Raw genomic sequence first — 21,305 nt, 5'->3', positions numbered from 1 at the left:
CATTTCTCATATATTTGCCTGTGCAAACATAATGACCAGGAGGAACACACACATTAGACCAAACTTAGAAGTTCTTTTACTGTCTAATTAGACTTTGATTTGCCTAAATCTTTAAGGGAGATTTCCTCTATTGTTGCTTTCTGGATGAGAAAGCAGGAAAGGTCTGACATATTCATGCTAATTGTTAGAAGTCTTTGTCTATCAGAAATTATCAGAGTTAAAGAATAGTCTTAGAAACATATTTTATAATTTTTTCCATTGGATTGTTGTATCATAAATTTAGAACCGGAAAGGAACTGTAAGCTCATTTTTTCCAGCCCTACCTTTTACATATAAGAACTGTGATACCCTCATAGTCTAATTATTTGTTGGATATCACAATATTAAGTAGCAGGACTAGCATTAAAATCCAGGTCTTCCACTTAAGGTCTTTCAAAGATATCAATTTTTCCCAGGAATTTTCATCCTTACTAGAATGGCATCTTATGAGGTTTAAGTATGATTCCTTTCAAGTATTGTTTTATTCTTTGTCATTTGCATCTCCATTTACTACACACATAGTGCCTGGCACTTGGTGCTTGATAATAATTTGTTGGTTGATTAAGATCCTGTGTTTTATATAAAATTCAGTAATGTTACCTGTGCTCAGCAAATAGGAGCTCTTCAATCAATAAATTCTTGTCAAAGAGCATTAATGAATTTAAGAATGCATAGCAGGGAACATGAAATTGGCTTGGAAAGTCAGTGCCTACAGATTATGAATGAACTTTATTGATCTTGGTATCTAAAATTTGCTTAATGTATACTGTCACTAATGATTTTTAAGAAGAGTAATGAACTTGGCCAGGTGTAGACTTGCTATCTTTTGAAGAATTTATTACAGGGGTGAAAGAATCAAGAAGAAAAAGCAGTACTGGGTTTTTGTAATAGTCAAGAAATATCATCATTTCAACTTTTATTCTTATGGGAACAATAAGAACTTCAAGACAAGGTGCAGAGTGACACAGAGGGCCAAGCTTAGAGTCAAAAATACCTGGGTTCAAATCTGTCTGTAATTCATGTTAACTCTGTGACTGACAAGTTATCCAATTTCACAATGGATCCAAGAAGTTTGTAAATTGTAAATTGTAAAACAATTTATATATTAATTACTTATTTGCTGTTGAAGGATGTCCCTGGCAATCCTTCACAGTAATGACTTAAAACTTCCGTAATGCTCTCAGGAATGGTGGGGATGAAGTGGACCTTTAAAAATATTTCATTTTAACTTTTTCTGTGATTTCATATTTTCTAGAAAAATATTATAAAATGCAATTGGCTTTTGTGGAGTATATTGCCTTTATTTATATATTTTGTGGATAATATTCATCTTCATATCACCCAAATTTCCCAAAATGTCTTTTTTTCCTACCTCTTCCAAAAAAAAAAAAAAAAACAAACATTACTTGTCATAAAAATGAGAGAAAGAAAGAGGGAAAGAGATTTCAAATAGACAACCCAAAAATTAAAATAAAAACCCACCCTGGTTTCACATCCTTAGTTCCAGCATATGCAAAGATGAGTAAGGATTTCTCAAGATTTCTTCTTTGGGGCAAATTTGAGCATTATGTTTTCACATTCAACAATTTCAATTATTTTACATATGTAAATAAGTCTTTCAGACATTGTTGTAATTACTGCTGCATTTTATTCTCCTACTTGTTCTGACTGATTTCACTTTGCATAAATTTATTTCTTCCTATGAGTCTATGATTTTGTCATATTCATGGTATCATTAATCTTAATCACTATATTGCCATTTTAAAGTATTATTTTCTGGAAGTTCAATATTCTTGTGTCTTAAAGAGCTGAATTCTAGATTATCTTCTATGGAATGGGAACAAGCATTACTTAATATTTTCTTAAATGTAGAAATTAAATTCTTTTCTTTTTTATAGTTTTCAGGAAATTCAATAATCATTGTTTTGTCTCTTTGATGTCCCCTTTAGATACATCACAATTATTTCATTCTTTCTAAATATTTCCATTTGAGGAAATTTCAGGTCTTGTTTTTCCTTATGATACTATTTTCATCATTCTAACTTTGGGAAAAGAAAAATTTACTCTATATTATAACCATTGGTTTGTTCTATTGTCATCTTGTTGTAAGATTATTTTTTCTAAAGATAATGCTTTCAGAAATGTATTTTTATCTTAAATAAAATTGAATATGCTGGTATTTATTATATTAAAAGATTTTAATTGTTTTCAAATCTCAGATTTAGATGTTATGATTCAATATTATATTAGTAGTTTATCAATATATGTGGAAATGTGTGTGCCACTTTTCAGTTTAAGAAGATATTCATTCATTATCTAATCATTCCTTAGATCTTATGTCACCAGACATTTACAAGTAGTTATCTCTAATGACATTCTTTTTTTTCCCATCTCCTCAGATTTCCACTTCAACTATCAAAGGATTATGGATATAGGAAATCATTCCACAGTGATAGAATTTATTCTTATAGCATTAACAAACCAGCCAGAATTCCAGATCCCCCTCTTCTTACTCTTCCTACTAATATATATTATTTCCATGATGGGAAATTTGGGCTTACTCTTACTTATCAAAACTAGTTCTAATCTTCATATCCCTATGTATTATTTTCTTAGTAACTTGTCCTTCATTGATCTTTGCTACTCCTCTGTCATTACTCCTAAAATGCTGGTGAGCTTTGTATCAGAGAAGAATATCATCACCTACCCAAGGGTGCTTGACCCAGTTATTTTTCTTCTGTACTTTTGGCATTGCTGATCTATTCATATTGTCAGCCATGGCCTATGATCATTATGTTGCCATCTGTAGCCCCCTTATCTATACTATCATCATGTCTCAGAGAACCTGCTTCCTACTAGTGGTAGGAGTATATACTATGGGGGTCTTTGGAGCCATGACTCATACAAGTGCTTTAACCAGACTGTCCTTCTGTGGAAACAATGTAATTAGTCATTATTTTTGTGACATTCCACCCCTTTTGAAACTCTCCTGTTCTAGCACCCACCTCAATGAACTTTTAGTGATGCTTCTGGTTGTGATTAACTCATTGTTAACCACTCTATTTTGATTTCTTATATTTTCATCCTTTCAAATAACCTAAACATCCATTCTGCTAAAGGCAGGTCCAAGGCCTTCAGCACTTGTGCGTACCATCTAGCATCTGTGGGCGTCCTGTACAGCTCCATCATTTTTATGTACTGTCAGCCTGCATCAACCAGCTACATTCCTCAACAAAAAGTGTCCTCAGTGATCTACACCACAGTCATCCCTATGCTAAACCCCTGGATCTATAGTCTGAGGAATAAGGATGTGAAGGACGCACTGAGAAAAATCAGAAAAGACTGGGCAGTTTCTTGGTGCAGACATGGAAAGCCTTGTATCAAATAACAGAGCAAAATGAGCAAAACCATGAAAATATTGTAGAGAGTAACAGGAGCATTTTAAGAGTTTCTTTGCATGAATTAACAATTTTGACTATAATTAATTATTAAGTAACCCAAAAGGACATATAAATAAAATGTTTTCTGTACCAAATGAAATATTTACATATATATGGATATGGATATGGATATATATGTAGATAGATTTTATATATGTATATGTATATATGTGTTTATATCTCTTTGCATCCATTGTCAGTGTAGTGTCTAGTGGGAGGGAAGAAAAAAAAGAAAAAGAAATAAATTCTGCTTGAGACCTTTATTATATATTTAAATGAATTTATTATATATTTAAATTTATTATATATTTTTATATATTTATATATATATATTTATATATATATATATTTCTATATTAAATTTATTATATATTTAAATGAATTTACAAGTTATTCTTAGGAGATTTGCAGTTTCATGTACAATCATCTTTATTTCCTAATGCTATATTGTGGAATTATTTCATAAATTAAAAACATAAGGTAATTCTGATACATTTGTAAAGAGAAATGACCTCCTATTATAGACCAAAAATTATTTTCCTTCAAGAAATTAACATTTTAAAAGGAATAACTAAGAAACTCTAAGTAGTAGTGCATTGTTCAAGTTCTATTAGCCATATTTATGATAATAATAAGGTATCATGTTAATAACCAAGTTCACCTCTTTACTTTTTTCAAATGCACACATATGCAATACAATTTTATCTCTCCCTTTCTCATCTTATGTCTTCTAGTAATGATCAAGAGCGGCCAATATATCCCCTATATTAAAAATATTTAGGAAAACGAGTGAAATTCATTTCACTGAAAGCCACATTCCAAAGGCCCAACAAATGAAAAGACCTTGACTTTGTTTTCAGACAGACTGGTCCAGTCCCCAACAGATCTTATGCTGATGTCTGATCTATGGATGACCCATAATGAAATATGATGATGGATAATAGAGTTCCACCAAGCAAACTCTCCTCTTTGTGCATTCTCCAGCTTGGGTCCCAAGTCAAAGTATCTCTATCTAATATGATGTGGTCAGATGTGGTTATCTCAATCCTGTTCTATTTTAAACCCTGTTCTCTTAATCAATTAACAATAATATTATTTCTTTTCTATTCTAAGGACTTCTACTTAACTTCCTTTTTTTCCAATTCCTGTATTATACAAGTTCAGGTAAAAATCAGAATAATGTGGAGGAAAGATCTATCCTTAATAATGAGAGACTGTGGGTTTCATGATACTTCTTAGGGGTGATAGTTGACAGTTATCATAAATTATTGTTTATTTAATTTGGGAATCAGCTACAGAAATAAATTTCTATTGGTAACATATTATAGTGTGATAGTCATATGTTTTGACTATATATTAATTATTGTATTATAAAGACGGAGATATTGTTTCTTCAAGATAGCTAAAGCATGAAAGGAAACAATCATACATATATGCATATATACATATAAGAAATCCTTCTTGATTGGCAGTCTTCTGCTTGATAATTTTTTTTAATTTAATAGTTTTTATTTACCAGATATATGCATGGGTAATTTACAACATTGACAATTGCCAAAGCTTTTGTTCTAATTTTTCCCCTCCTTCTCCTCTCCCCCCTGCAGATGTCAGGTTGACCAATACATGTTAAATATGTTAAAGTATAAATCAAATATATGTCTTTCTTTAAGTAGAAATTGGGCCCCGATAATCAGCCCTTTCAGAGAAGGATGCATAGCCAATGAGCAGTATTATATAAAGATTCTATTCCAAAACTAATATCTTTCAGAGTAGGAAAAACCAAAGCAGGGGAAAGGTTTTAGCCAGCCATTTGGTGTTCAGAAAGCAAAATAATACCTCTAGGAAATACATTAATCTTTGTTTAAAGAAAGAAAAGGAAAATTGAACATCTAGAAAGTTTTATACTTGTTGCAGATGCTATCTACTCAAGAACTGCAAAACAGAAAGGATTTTACATTTAATTTTGCTGAAGTAATTGAGGCCACCTGTCTTGTTTTTCTTTCCTCCTTCTGAGGATTCAATTAGATGACCTTCTCGGGTCACTTACAACTCTCTTATCTATCAATCAACAAGAATTACAAATAGAATACAAGAAACATTTCTTCCTGACCCTGTGGTCTATGAATTTATGAAACAAAAGGTTATGAAAATGGTGGTTGGGATTTGGAAGATGTCTGACAAAATGCATGCAAAGGTTCTAAGGATTACTTAAATCAAAAAGATTAAATCTGAGGACACTGCACTAGCCCATAGTGCAGCAAAGAGGACTTGGCCTAGTAGCAAATCAGAAAGTTATTACTTAGCTAGAATTCTTATGGAAAATACCAGCCTGCCTTTCCTATTTGCAGCAGAAAAGAGGATTTTGATCCCCCTGTGCCTTCCCTTTTTACTTCCAGGAAGTGAGATGAAACTTGATCTCTAAGGACCTGATTAAGAATCATAAAAAATCATGAAGAATCATAAATCACTAGTCTGGATTCTACTGCTGTGCTGTAAAGCTGGGATTTGCCACTTAGAGAATGGATATGAGAAGAGGAACCATAAGTTAGTTATAGATTCAAGATTCTCTCTTGTGTGATGTGATTATCATTTCAGTAATAAGACAAGTAGTGTTGACTTCATGGAATCTCAAGAATGTCATCAAAGGCTTGAAATTTATTCCACGTAGAAAATATGAGCTGCTATTTTTATTGATTGGTGATGATATACCTATCAAAATTACTAATTAATAATGATTATTAATTAAAATAATTTTTAAAAATATAGCTGGGAGCTACTTGAGAAACTTTTGCAGGTTACCAAGAATAGAGGGGTGTGAAATTTAAACAATATCCTTGGAGGATGGAGATAAGAAAGAGCAGCTGAGTACACCATGAGGTTTTTTTTTGTTTGTTTGTTTTTTGGGGTTTTTTTGTTTTTTTTTTTTAATCTGGCCTGGATTTTCAAGCTTTGTTCCGGATTTTAACTAAAAAGAATATTTTCTCGTATTCATTTCTTTAGTTTAATCACTGATTATGACTTCCTGCATAAAGACAACATTGTTAAATGTTTTATATTCTCATTGGTCCATACAACTTAGCAAATTTATAAGTTTTCAAAGCTTCCTCTTCCAATCTCTCTCTTTCTTCTCTCTTTCTCTATTTCTCTCTCCCTTTTTCTCTGTTTCTCACTGTATTTCCCTCTGTGTCTCTGTCTCTGTCTCTCTCTCTCTCTCTCACACACACACACACACATATACACTCACAAAAACTATTGAATACCTATAGCAAATTAAGGGGATGGATTATAGTTGCAGAAGGGAAGAATAGATCCAATCCAACAATAACAAAATTTTTATGAAGAAATCTTCAATGCAAAGATTCTTGAAATTGGAAGCACTAAGTACTAGTTCCAACTCTGAAACTTAGTAATTTCATGATCCTGTCTGAGGCAACAAATATGAATATCATTTTTTTATAAAATTATTAAAAGAAGGTTGTCTGAGATAGCTCATAATAAAAGCATGGTGAGAAGGTATAAAGTGTTGTTTACAATGAGAATACCTAGGTTCAAATCCTTCTGTTATTTGTGACCTGTGTGACCATTTCTATAGAAGTCAAGTTTCTTCATCAACACACCTAACTCTCTAGATTTTTTTCACTTTCTCCATAACTGTTTGGCTCACATTGGTCACCCTCTCCACTTCTTCTTCTTGGGCTTCTTTTATGTTTTGTATTCCTTATGTGAATGTAGTTATCTGAGGCCAGAAATTGCCTCAATGAGGTTTATATAGAAACCTCAGACAGGGCTTTGGCCATATGATCCTCAAAACTTACAAACATCTTCCCAATTTGGAAATAAAGAAACTAACACCAAATCAAATGAGAAAATATTTGCAAAGTACTTAGAATAGTGCTTGCTATATACTTAATGTTACATAAAATCCAATTGTTATTACTGTTCTTATTCTTTTGTGGTTATTAGATAAGTACTCAGATGGGAAACTGAAGTCTTGCCTGTTTTTTATAAGGCAGTTGATTTTTGAGGAAATCTCCAGAGAAAATAAAGAAAAGAAGAGGGACAGGTGGCAACAAGTTAACTATCAGGCAGTGTCTGAAACATCTACAGTTTCTGTCTTCAAGTTTCTACTCCTAAATAGTGAATTCTAGATGTATATGCTTGTAGTAGAAACATGAAAGAAAAAAGACAAGAAGAATGGGCAGCCTTTGTTGTGACCCTGACTTTTGTCTATTTAATTATGGGTGTTTTAATCCTGTTAATATGTGTTTGTAAATTTTCACAAGATCAACATCTGCTACAACTATCCAGAAGTGATAGTGCTTCTTGAGTTCCTCAGTGTGTGGACCATGCTGTGGCGGGCGAGAGGGGGAATAACAGCAAAAAATCAAAAAAGAAGGTGAATTGTTAAGGGACAGGTCAATTCCCCGAGAGCCTCCCCAGCTGTGGATCATAGCATCTGAAGGAGTTGCTGGGCAAACTTTTCTGACACAGGTGTTGGGGATTCGGAATGAGATAAATTGGAGACAGAGGGAAGAGGAGGGAGGCGTCTCAGTCAAAGATGTTGGAGAACAGCAACTGTCTCAGTCTCCTTGTGTCATCCTTTCACAAGAGGAGATCCATTCTGGGTTGGATCTTCAGCAGCCACTGTCAGGTGCTCCCATGTATTCCAACAGAAAGTCATTTTTTTTAGTGAGGGACGTCCTAAGTAGTTTCAAATAAATGTGTGGGTTTTCTATTCAGTTAACCTCTGAAATTAGTCACTTCCAGTTGGGAGATTGAATGGATGAGATTCTACCTTGTTTCTCCTGGAACCATAATTAAAATTTCTCCAAATATTTAGAAATGAGATGACTACAACTTTCCTGAAGTCAGAGAGTGATGGAAACAAAACCATCACGTTGGAGTGGAATCATACAGATAAGGTTTTTTATTCCTATCAGAATTCCCCCCTTTGGTTTGCATGCAATAGAGAGATAAGATGAGTGTTTTAAGATTTGGGAAGGAAATTGTTAAATTGTGCAATTGTTGCTGTTATGGATGTATGGGAATTTTATATGTGTCATGATTATTTGATGCTTTAGCTTAGAAATACATGGCCAATGTGATTATTTAGTTTGATTGTGTTTATTCATATAAAATGTGGATATATATTAATATAAATATATATTTATATATATTCATCTAAAAGTTCTTTTGAAGCAAAGCAATCTTAACAGTTAGTGATATAGAAAAGAATATCAACAAAACATCTAAAAAGGAAAAAAAAAATCTAACAACCATCAGTTATATTCTAATGCTTGCTTTCAAAACACAAATTTCTTTGCAACCCTTAAGCCACTTCTACAAGCATATTTTAGATTTTAATCAAAATGAAATACTGTATTTACTGTGTAATTTCTGGTACAATAAACAGTATAGACAAAGGAAAGTTGGACCTTATCCATAAACCTCATCCTTCTCCCACTCTTTATTTTCAGCTGTTCTTATCTTTCTAACTTGAGCAGATATTGGGTAGTTAAAACTTTGCTAGTGTAGGTCCTGGGTCAAGCAGCATGTAAGGTCATATATTGCCTAAGGTAGTCCCTTCTGTTCCAAACCTTTAAGCCTATGATAAATTTGGCCAAGCTTCAGCTGTCTTCTCACTCATAATGAAAAATAATTGATTGCAAAATTATTTGTAAAACTGTTTTTATCATCCAATCCATAGTGCTTTTGTATAAGGAAAGCCCTTTTGTAAATTGAAGCATTATATAATTTGATAGATTATGAATAAAAATAATAATTGTTATTAAAATATAGGATAACATTTTCTGATAGTTTATTCAATAAGTTTTTACTAAGCACTTTACCATATCTTATGTGAAAGATCACCAGAGTTGTTTTTTTTTTTTTTTTTTTTTTTTCCCTAGTGGCATTAGAAGTGGTGTGGCAGGAGGGAAGGGGGGGAGGGAGTAAAGAGAGAAGGGGAATAAAGTAAAAGAACAAAATCTTCTATTTCTAAATTGGATTAAAATACGGCTATACTGCTATGTCAGCTACTTTTGTGATAGACCCAAGACTGTTAAAACAAGGTTGTTAGAGATGACAAATGTATAGAACAATGAATACTTTTTCAGTTACTCAAAAAAATAGTAGTTTTAAAAAGATGCAATCACATATGAAAGGTATGGAAGAAATCACTGAAATATACATTTTTTTCAGTTAGAATACTTTTTTTTTTTATTAAGTCACAAGCATTAATTCACTTGATTAGTGATGGGGATGGTACCATCAAGGAATGATGTTTGTTCCTTTGTATTCACAGAAAACCAAGGACACCATGATGTTGAGAACAAGGTATAGTGTAGTTGACAATTGGCCAATATGAGTTCTGAAGGCTCTATCACAAGATCATGTAGAGATAGTCCATTTCAGTCTTTAAAATGGAGTCTGAATATTCAGGTATGTATCTATATTTTCCTTGCTGTGTGGTTCTGAGCCATGTTTCCATGTCTCAAAATTGATACTAAAATACTTGAGATGTCTTGAGTGAATGGTTAATGTTGAACATTTTAATTAGCAGTTTTAGACACATAGTAGAATTCAAGAGGAACATTAGAAAAATTAAACATTTTTTCTTATTTTAAAAATGGTATTGAATTGCTGAATCTTTGTCAGAGAAACAGAGGAGCAGCCCCCTTCACAATATAACTTGAGCACCATTCATTGTAATTAAGATAGTTTCTGGTTATATTGTATAATATTTTATGAAGAAAAAAACAATTTAGTCAATGCAGAATGTGCCACATTTTCTTTTTGAGTGTGCCATTTCATTTTCCCTACTTTCTCAAGTGGGACAGATCATAAAATCCAATCGTTATTACTGTTCTTATTCTTTTGTGGTTATTAGATAAGTACTCAGATGGGAAACTGAAGTCTTGCCTGTTTTTTATAAGGCAGTTGATTTTTGAGGAAATCTCCAGAGAAAATAAAGAAAAGAAAGGGACAGGTGGCAACAGGTGAACTATCAGGCAGTGTCTGAAACATCTACAGTTTCTGTCTTCAAGTTTCTACTCCTAAATAGTGAATTATAGATGTATATGCTGGTAATAGAAACATGAAAGAAAAAAGACAAGAAGAATGGGCAGCCTTTGTTGTGACCCTGACTTTTGTCTATTTAATTATGGGTGTTTTAATCCTGTTAATATGTGTTCGTAAATTTTCACAAGATCAACATCTGCTACAATTATCCAGAAGTGATAGTGCCTCTTGAGTTCCTCAGTGTGTGGACCATGCTGTGGCGGGCGAGAGGGGGAATAACAGCAAAAAAAAAAACAAAAAAGAAGGTGAATTGTTAAGGGACAGGTCAATTCCCCGAGAGACTCTCCAGCTGTGGATCATAGCATCTGAAGGAGTTGCTGGGCAAACTTTTCTGACACAGGTGTTGGGGATTCGGAATGAGATAAATTGGAGACAGAGGGAAGAGGAGGGAGGCGTCTCAGTCAAAGATGTTGGAGAACAGCAACTGTCTCAGTCTCCTTGTGTCATCCTTTCACAAGAGGAGATCCATTCTGGGTTGGATCTTCAGCAGCCACTGTCAGGTGCTCCCATGTATTCCAACAGAAAGTCATTTTTTTTAGTGAGGGACGTCCTAAGTAGTTTCAAATAAATGTGTGGGTTTTCTATTCAATTAACCTCTGAAATTATTCACTTCCAGTTGGGAGATTGAATGGATGAGATTCTACCTTGTTTCTCCTGGAACCATAATTAAAATTTCTCCAAATATTTAGAAATGAGATGACTACAACTTTCCTGAAGTCAGAGTGATGGAAACAAAACCAGACTTCCCCGCTTTGGTTTGCATGCAATAGAGAGATAAGGTGAGTGTTTTAAGATTTGGGATGGAAATTGTTAAATTGTGCAATTGTTGCTGTTATGGATGTATGGGAATTTTATATGTGTCATGATTATTTGATGCTTTAGCTTAGAAATACATGGCCAATGTGATAATTTGTTTAGTTTGATTGTGTTTATTCATATAAAATGTGGATATATATTCATATAAATATATTTATATATATATATATATTCATCTAAAAGTTCTTTTGAAGCAAAGCAATCTTAAGAGTTAGTGATATAGAAAAGAATGTCAACACAACATCTAAAAAGGAAAAAAAAATCTAACAACCATCAGTTATATTCTAATGCTTGCTTTCAAAACACAAATTTCTTTGCAACCCTTAAGCCACTTCTACAAGCATATTTTAGATTTTTAATCAAAATGAAATACTGTATTTACTGTGTAATTTCTGGTACAATAAACAGTATAGACAAAGGAAAGTTGGACCTTATCCATAAACCTCATCCTTCTCCCACTCTTTATTTTCAGCTGTTCTTATCTTTCTAACTTGAGCAGATATTGGGTAGTTAAAACTTTGCTAGTGTAGGTCCTGGGTCAAGCAGCATGTAAGGTCATATATTGCCTAAGGTAGTCCCTTCCTGTTCCAAACCTTTAAGCCTATGATAAATTTGGCCAAGCTTCAGCTGTCTTCTCACTCATAATGAAAAATAATTGATTGCAAAATTATTTGTGAAACTGTTTTTATCATCCAATCCATGGTGCTTTTGTATAAGGAAAGCCCTTTTGTAAATTGAAGCATTATGTAATTTGATAGATTATGAATAAAAATAATAATTGTTATTAAAATATAGGATAACATTTTCTGATAGTTTATTCAATAAGTTTTTACTAAGCACTTTACTATATCTTATGTGAAAGATCACCAGAGTTTTTTTGTTTTGTTTTGTTTTGTTTTTCCCTAGTGGCATTAGAGGTGGTATGGCAGGAGGGAAGGGGAGGGAGTGAAGAGAGAAGGGAATAAAGTAAAAGAAACAAAATCTTCTATTTCTAAATTGGATTAAAATACGGCTATACTGCTATGTCAGCTACTTTTGTGATAGACCCAAGACTGTTAAAACAAGGTTGTTAGAGATGACAAATGTATAGAACAATGAATACTTTTTCAGTTACTCAAAAAAATAGTAGTTTAAAAAGATATAATCACATATGAAAGGTATGGAAGAAATCACTGAAATATGCATTTTTTTCAGTTAGAATATTTTTTATTAAGTCACAAGCATTAATTCACTTGATTAGTGATGGGGATGGTACCATCAAGGAATGATGTTTGTTCCTTTGTATTCACAGAAAACCAAGGACACCATGATGTTGAGAACAAGGTATAGTGTATTTGACAATTGGCCAATATGAGTTCTGAAGGCTCTATCATAGATCAGGTAAAAATAGTCCATTTCAATATTTAAAATGGATTCTGAATATTCAGGTATGTATCTATATTTTCCTTGCTGTGTGGTTCTGAGCCATGTCTTCCATATCTCAAAATTGATACTAAAATACTTAAGATGTCTTGAGTGAATGGTTAATGTTGAACATTTTAATTAGCAGTTTTAGACACATAGTAGAATTCAAGAAGAACATTAGAAAAAGTAAACATTTTTTCTTATTTTAAAAATGGTATTGAATTGCTGAATCTTTGTCAGAGAAACAGAGGAGCAGCCCCCTTCACAATATAACTTGAGCACCATTCATTGTAATTAAGATGGTTTCTGGTTATATTGTATAATATTTTATGAAGAAAAAATGCCATTCAGTCAGTGCAGAATGTGCCACATATTTTGAGTGTGGCATTTCATTTTCCCTACTTTCTCAAGTGGGACAGATCATAAATCATGGAGACGTATGCTTCCTATGCATTCTTTGTCTATGTCCTAATAGTTATCCACAGGGGAAATATCAGATATAGTTGATAAAGCTGGAACCAGAATGTAAAAGGCTAAATTTAAATTTGATTTTAAAGGCAATAAAGAACCCCTGAAACTTCTTGAACAGAGGAGTAATATAGTCAGACATATGCTGAATGTCAATTTGACTGCTTTGTAGAGCATGCATGGGAGAAGAGAGAAAGTAGTAGGGAAACCAATTGGGAGGTTATTAAAATAGTTCAGGTAACTAGTGAATTAAGAAACTGAACAATAGTTTTATCACAACCGTGATAAAGAAAGGAAATTAGATTATGAAAAGTAGGTGATTGGAAGGATGGTGGTGTTATCAACAATATAAGAACATACAGAAGGAGGGTGGGTTGGTAGAAACATATTGATATTGATATTTCTATTATGCATTCAGCTTGACATGTTCAAAAAGCTGTTGATATGTAATTGGCCTTTATTTTAATCAGTGGACAAATATTTTAAGTACTATGTGCCATGTACTTTTTGGGCCTTGGGAATAGGTACCATTAATGAAATAATCCTTATTCACAAAATACTAATATTGTTAGGGGAAGACAAGTACACATAAATATAAAGATAATAAATACAAATATATATTATAGGCATATGCAAATATATATAAAGTAGTTATCTACAAGTCAATTTTTAAGAGGAAGATGATAGCAGTTTTAGGGTTCAGGAAAAATCTCATGATCTGAGATGCCCCTTTCCTCCTGGGCCTTAGTTTTATAGTGCATGATACCCCATGAATATAGATAAAGCAAACTAAAAATACAGAATCTCATTGGTTTATAAACAGCTAGCAAGCAGATAAGGGCCACTTGTTCAAGTGGTCATGGTTATTTTTCCTTGTGGGACAATTGAGGGATGACAAAGGATGACAAAAAATAGGGGATTTTCCATATAATTAAGTCACCACTGCCATACTGGGTTTGATGAGCATAATAGGGAAAAACTAGGTTGGAGTGCTCTAGATATCTGCTAAATAATTTGCAATCTGTAGTTCATCTTAGGTCTAATAACAGAATTTATAGTCACTATCCTTTATTATTATTATTATTATTATAGCTTTTTATTTACACGTTATGCATGGGTAATTTTACAGCATTGAGAATTGCAAAACCATTTGTTCCAACTTTTCCCCTCCTTGCCCCCACCCCCTCCCCCAGGTGGCAGGTTGACCAATACATGTTAAATATGTTAAAGCATAAATTAAATACAATATTCATATACACGTCCAAACAGTTATTTGCTGTTGAAAAAAAATCAGACTTTACCATTAGCCTGTGAAGGAAATAGAAAATGCAGGCAGACAAAGGTAAAGGGATTGGGAATTCTATGTAGTGGTTCATACTCATCTCCCAGAGTTCTTTCACTGGGTATAGCTGGTTCAGTTCATTCCTGCTCTATTAGAGCTGATTTGGCTCATCTCATTGTTGAGGGTCTGGTCCATCAGAATTGATCCTCATATAGTACTGTTGTTGAAGTGTTATAATCACTCTCCTTATGGAATCATTATCAAATTGATTAATACTGCAATTAATCAGCTATCACAGTTCACATTTTTCCCTCAGTTCATTATCTCCCTCTTTTTTTTAGAGATCTTGAGAAGCTAGATTTCTACTCTCTAAAAAATATAATGATTGACTTAATTTCTTAATAATCTAGTTTTAAATGTATAATTGACACCTAATGGTTTATAATTAAGCACTTCCATTCTTCTGATGTAGTCAGAAGAACTTTACCAGATACTTCTATATTCCTATATTCTTCTGTATTCCTAGAAGATTAATCAATTGAACATTTTTGTGGGCTGTACCTGTTATTTGTAAATTTATATTATTGCCTCTGTTATGGTTAATTTTGTTATCTACATGTAAAATATAGTAGTGCTTTCCATAGAGTTTGATATTAGAGGTTTACTACTTAATAGATAATTCTTTGTCATACCTATAACTAGCATGTCTTGTGTCCACAAAATGTTGGAAATGAACCCTTAATTCAATTCTTAATTCAATTCTTAGAGAGACATTTATTTAGGTGTAATGGTGAAAGAGAACTGGGAAAAGAAAAAAAACTGTCACAACACAGTTTCATGGGTGAAGAGGAAGGAAACCCTTATCATGGGAGGGAAGAGAGTACCAAGGCAACGCAGCTGGGATGTTGGAAGGTCTTGGGATTTAGCTGGTGTGCATGGTATGTACTTTGTTCTGCTGTTAGTTAACCCCGTTAATTCAGGTTTGCTGTTGGGCTTCAATGAAGCATTCACAAATTAAGCATGCACAATTAAGAAAAGGAAGTTTAAATTATACTAACCATTTCAAAAATATACAACAACATTATAGTGGCCCCTCCTTTCCAGCCAATATGGAAACATATCTGCCAAGCAGGACAGAATATGATGGCTCAAGTGGTTTTCAGAAATCACCAAATTGGAGGGAACCTGACTCCATGTGAATGGGTTTTTATGCCTGAGGTTTCTGAGGAAGCCTCATCAAGGGAGGCAGGGGCCAATCGGGTCCCCAGAACTTTGTTGCTTTTTAGGGAAAATGAATTTGCAGGAAAATACGAACCCTGGTTCTATTACATGTGCTGTGGGAGAGCTCCTATTTTAATTTAGACTACTGGATCTGTGGATCAGGAGTTGCTTGCGTAGGTGTCATTGTCTGATCCCAGTTACCTTTATCTTCTTTCTACTACTAACTGTGTTCTGCACAGTCAGGAGCAAGTGCACTAAAGGAGGGATGGCTTGTGCCTTTGGTATGCACTCAGTAGCACTTTAAACCACTCGGAGCACACCACAAGGCACCCAGCAGTGAGAAAAGGTGTAGTGATAGTAGTCTCACTCAACAGGTTGCAGCTACATCCTGTAAGACGGCTCATGGCATACTTGGAAAGTCCATAGTGTCACATAGAGTAAGTCAGTCATGACTTGAATGATAGAACAAAAAGCTCAGGCAACTGAGGGTTATGGCAGTATTACAGATAAAGGAAGCTATGAGTTATTCATCAGGAGGATAAACAGGCTTACTAGAAGAAGGGAATCCAGTCCCTTGGATGTTGATTGCCTACTTGACTTGTCATTTGTTTCTCTCCTGTACCTTTTATGGCCTAGGTAATTTCTAAGATTCCTTTTAACTCTAATATTCTGGGATCCTATTTGACCAGAAATTGCTGGTAATTAATTCCCTGACTGAAGAGTTTCAAGCATCTTATAATCTTCAACTAAATAAATATCTGTAATTTTTATGAGACATGGATTGATAGTCTTTTCTCAGGTTTATAATCTAGAATCTCTGGTAAATTATCTTGGTGGGTCAGAATATAGTAATGAGGAGGATAAAAATCATAGATCTGATTCCTCTGCAAACCAGTTTTACACAGACTATACCTCTGACTCTTAGAAATTGTGAACAAAGGCTAAGAATTTGTGTCTGGATCAGTGAAAGCTCTATTCTCATTGTTGCAAAGACTTCAAAGCTCATGCTATATGGATAATGAATAAATAATGCCTTATTTTGGAAGCAAAAGGGTAGTATGACCCAATGGTATTATACATACACATGCACATGCGCACACACACGCGCACACACACGCATGTGCATACAGACACTCGCATACAGACACTCGCATACAGACACTCGCATACAGACACTCGCATACAGACACTCGCATACAGACACTCGCATACAGACACTCGCATACAGACACTCGCATACAGACACTCGCATACAGACACTCGCATACAGACACTCGCATACAGACAGTCGCATACAGACACTCACGGAGCGACACTCACGGAGCGACACTCACGGAGCGACACTCACGGAGCGACACACACACACACAGAGAGACACTCACACACAGAGAGACACTCTCTGAGACACTCTCTGAGACACCCTCTGAGACACCCTCTGAGACACCCTCTGGGAGAGAGACACTCTCTGAGACACCCTCTGGGAGAGAGACACTCTCTGAGACACTCTCTGAGACACCCTCTGGGAGAGAGACACTCTCTGAGACACCCTCTGGGAGAGAGACACTCTCTGAGACACCCTCTGGGAGAGAGACACTCTCTGAGACACCCTCTGGGAGAGAGACACTCTCTGAGACACCCTCTGGGAGAGAGACACTCTCTGAGACACCCTCTGGGAGAGAGACACTCTCTGAGACACCCTCTGGGAGACACACACACACTGAGTTATTTATTTGTTTATTTGTTTTCAGATGCTGTTCTACCAACAGTACCAGTCATGACTAAAATGCTATACAATGGTGTGATGGGATCACATGCAGGATTACTTACTAGGCTATCTTTTGTTGATTTCTTGTATAATAGAATGAAGCTAGATTTCACTGCATTTGTATTTCAGATAATTTATTATTAAATTCAACTTGCCTAGAAGGATCAGGGAAAGTATGTTCCAATTCATCTTTTTATCTTCCTTTTGTATATATTTATAACTGAATAGTGTAGATAGCTAGATAGGAAGACACAGCATGAAGCCTCAATCACTGAAACGCTTAAACCTTTCAGTTAGACTTTGTTTTTGAGGTTGTAAGCATTCTGGTCCATCAGTACATATATCTTAGAAAGATTCTGTCAAAAGATCGAATGAATATAGCAGGTTTGATTGCCATTGAGCTGAATGAAAAAGTTCCTACTATGTGCCAACTGAAATGGTAAGAACTAGAGTTAGAAAGATAGAAAGACAAAGACAATTCTTGCTCTCTAGCAACTTGTTCTAATTGGAAGAGATAACATGTTGTGCAATATTGTGGCTAAGGAAGCACATTTTTAGTCTGGAAAACTTGGCAGAATGGGGTTAAGGGGCCACTGAAGGAGAGTTGACTTGAATATGGTTCTAGAATGAGAGAATAATAAAGGATACTATGATTAAAACAATGAGACTCCAGATCAGAAGTTGTGGAAATGAAAGGGTTGAAACCAACAAAGCCCAAGTCTATTGGCAAGGTACTTGATGAAAATGAGTAAGTAGGTGGTGCAGAGAGTGCTGGACAGGAAGAACTCAAACCTGACCTCGGATACTTATTAGCTTTGAGACCTGGGTGAGTGGGTGGGTGAGAGAGTCAGTCTCAGTTTCTTCATTTAATAACTGAGAAAAATAGTATTTATCTCTGTTACATTTGAAAACTCAGGTAAACTGAGGTGTCATGCTATGAGTCTTAACCAATAATTTGGGTTAATGGCCTCTCTAATAGACCTGAGTGAGGGCTGACAGAATCTTATTTTTAGGTGTGTCTTCTACTGATTAACTCTCCTTGCAAAGGTAAAACAATCCGGATTGGTAGATATTTTAATAAGGAGATGGGTTGAGTCACTTTATCTGCTTCCCATTACTTCTTTGAGAGATGGGAGTAACCCCTCAATGGATTGGATTAGTTTTAGACCTGAATAAACAGGTAATCTGTTTCCACTTAGAATCAACTTGAATTTGTATTAAATGGGTATTGGATGAGACTACCGTAGTGGAGATACTAATTAAAATAATAGAATTGAGACTCAAAAGGACTGGAGGCTACCTTGATAAAGGATAAAAGTAATTACAAAATAAAAGTTTGATCTTTAAGCAGTTTTCTCTAGAATATAAGTGAAGAGTGCTGTTAAAAGGGTAAGAATTTAGACTGGAGGCATGAGAGAATTTTAAATCTATGCCAGCTTCATTAAGTCTTAAAGTTCCTAACCGTGTGACCCTGGGCAAGTCACTCAACCCCAATTGCCTCAGGGGAAAAGTAGTAAGAAATCAGAAACTGTGAACACACCCACAGAACAGGATAACCTCTAAGAATTCTTCATATTAAAAAGTAATTCTTAGCAAAACTGGCAACAGGTGAAAGGAAAAACCTATTTAGACTAGAATCTTACACTATATACCACAGTATATATGAAATGTTTATATATTTTTGAGGCAAATTTAATGTGTTGGTTGATTTTGCCAAAATACGATTTTTCTTATTAGGGAAAGCTTCCTCAATACTTATTTGGGGTAAATTCAAAAGTTAGTGTGAATAAATAAGACATCTGTTCAACCTTTTTAAAAAATAAAGGGAGATAGATAATTGGAAAGGAATTAGTGGTTGGGCTGCACCAATGTAATCATAGTGATACTTTTTTAATTTATGGATTTATTGACATACCAATCAAATTACCAAGGGATAGTCTATAGAACTTTATGGAACTGAATGAAATAATAATGAAATTCATTTGGAAAGATACCGTTTCTCTGTTCTTAAGGCAAACAATGGAAAAAATAAAATTGAAGGCAGCCTAGCATATTGTAAACTACATGATCATGCAGTAGTCATCCAAAACTAGTTAGTATTGGTTAAAAAATAGAAAATTGATCAATGGAGCAAACTAAGTAAATAAGATCTAAAAGTAGTAGAAAATCTTAATCTAGTATTTCATAAACCCCAAGTATACTAGTCATATATGTTAACTATATACATAATCATATTAACCATAAATGGTAAAGATTTTATATTTGAGGGCTAATTAGCAAAACAGCTGCCAAAACTGGAAAGAATACATGGCAGACATTATTTTTAAGCTAATATCTTATGCTGTTTAACATGATAGGCTCCAAATGGTTATTCCCATCTTGCATATGGCTAGGGAAAGAATCCTTAACTTTTGTTCTTTGTTTTTTGTTTTGTTTTTCCTGAGGCTGGGCTTAAATGACTTGCCCAGGGTCACACAGCTAGGAAATGTTAAGTGTCTGAGGCAAATTTGAACTCGGGTCCTCATGAATTCAAGCCTGGTGCTCTATCCACAGTGCCACCTAGCTGCCCTGAATCCTTAACTTTTAAAAAGAGAGAGAATCATAAAATTTAAATATACAATTTTGTTGGCATAAACACAATGTAGCTAGATAATTGGGGGAAAATCTCTGATAAATGTCCATGAAACTATATTTAAATGCACACATTTGTGTGTATGTGTATATTTATATGTATATTTGAATTTTTGCAATTAATATGAATAATAGTGTTCTCCAATATATTAGTCATAAAAGAACATGACTATTTTTGAACTAGAGAGGATGTGAGCACCCCTACCAATGGGGGAGTGGTCTGAACAAATTGATACTATAATTAATGTAATGAGATGCTCTTGCCTGTTTGAAATGATAAATACCAAAAACTCAAGAGATGAGACTAGACTGATAAGACTCTACCAATTGATAATTGATAACATAACAGAACCAAGAAAGAACAATTTACTCATGATCATAATAATAATGTAGAATAAATGTAAAAGATCAAATCAGTTAGCATTAATCAAGTATCTGCTATGTGCCAGGGCAGTCTGAAGCACTGGGACAGTATCTGCTGCTCAAGAGCTGTATTACAATCTAATGAAAGAGATAACATGTAAAACCACTATGTATATAAACAGAATAGGATAAATTGGGAATAATTTCAAAGGGAAGGCACTTAGATTAAGGAGGATTCTGAAAGGCTTCTTGTGTAAAATGGAACTTTAGCTGAGAATTGAAGGAAGCTAGAAGGTAGAATTGAAGAAGAACATTCCAGTTATTGGGGTAGCAATGATAATCAGGGAGATAAGTCTGATCAAGGAATAGCAAGGAAATTAGTGCTACAGGATCAGAGTATGTGGAAGAAAGGACTGGAAAGGTAGGGAGGGTTGAGCTTAGAACTAAACTTAGAACTTGTGACTAAAACAAGTGATCAGTTGCAACTTCAGTGAAATGATGGTGAAACATACCTCTTGGCAGAGAGATGGTGGACTACAAGTATAAAATGAAGTAAATATTTTAATACATGGCCAATGTGATAATTTGTGTAGTTTGATTGTGTTAATTCTTATAAAATATGTGAATATATATTCATGTAAATATATTTATATATATATATATATATATATATATATATATATATATATATTCATCTAAAAGTTCTTTTGAAGCAAAACAATCTCAAAAGTTAGTGATATAGAAAAGAATGTCAACACAACATCTAAAAAGGAAAAAATCTAACAACCATCAGTTA

At 34.1% G+C, this 21,305-nt stretch overlaps 1 protein-coding gene and 1 pseudogene across 1 annotated transcript in view; one reads left to right on the top strand and one right to left on the bottom strand.

The window, feature by feature from the left end:
• The window catches only part of DEPDC1B (DEP domain containing 1B), a 131,192-nt gene that overhangs the window by 55,697 nt on the left and 54,190 nt on the right, over positions 1 to 21,305 (bottom strand). The window lies entirely within an intron of this gene.
• LOC141551007 (olfactory receptor 8G3-like) lies at positions 2,465 to 3,427 on the top strand (annotated as a pseudogene).

This window comes from Sminthopsis crassicaudata, chromosome 1 (genome assembly GCF_048593235.1).
Source record: "Sminthopsis crassicaudata isolate SCR6 chromosome 1, ASM4859323v1, whole genome shotgun sequence".
Classification (NCBI taxonomy): Eukaryota; Metazoa; Chordata; class Mammalia; order Dasyuromorphia; family Dasyuridae; genus Sminthopsis; species Sminthopsis crassicaudata.
Note: the sequence above shows the minus strand (reverse complement) of the source record. Positions and strands in the feature narration are given on the sequence as shown.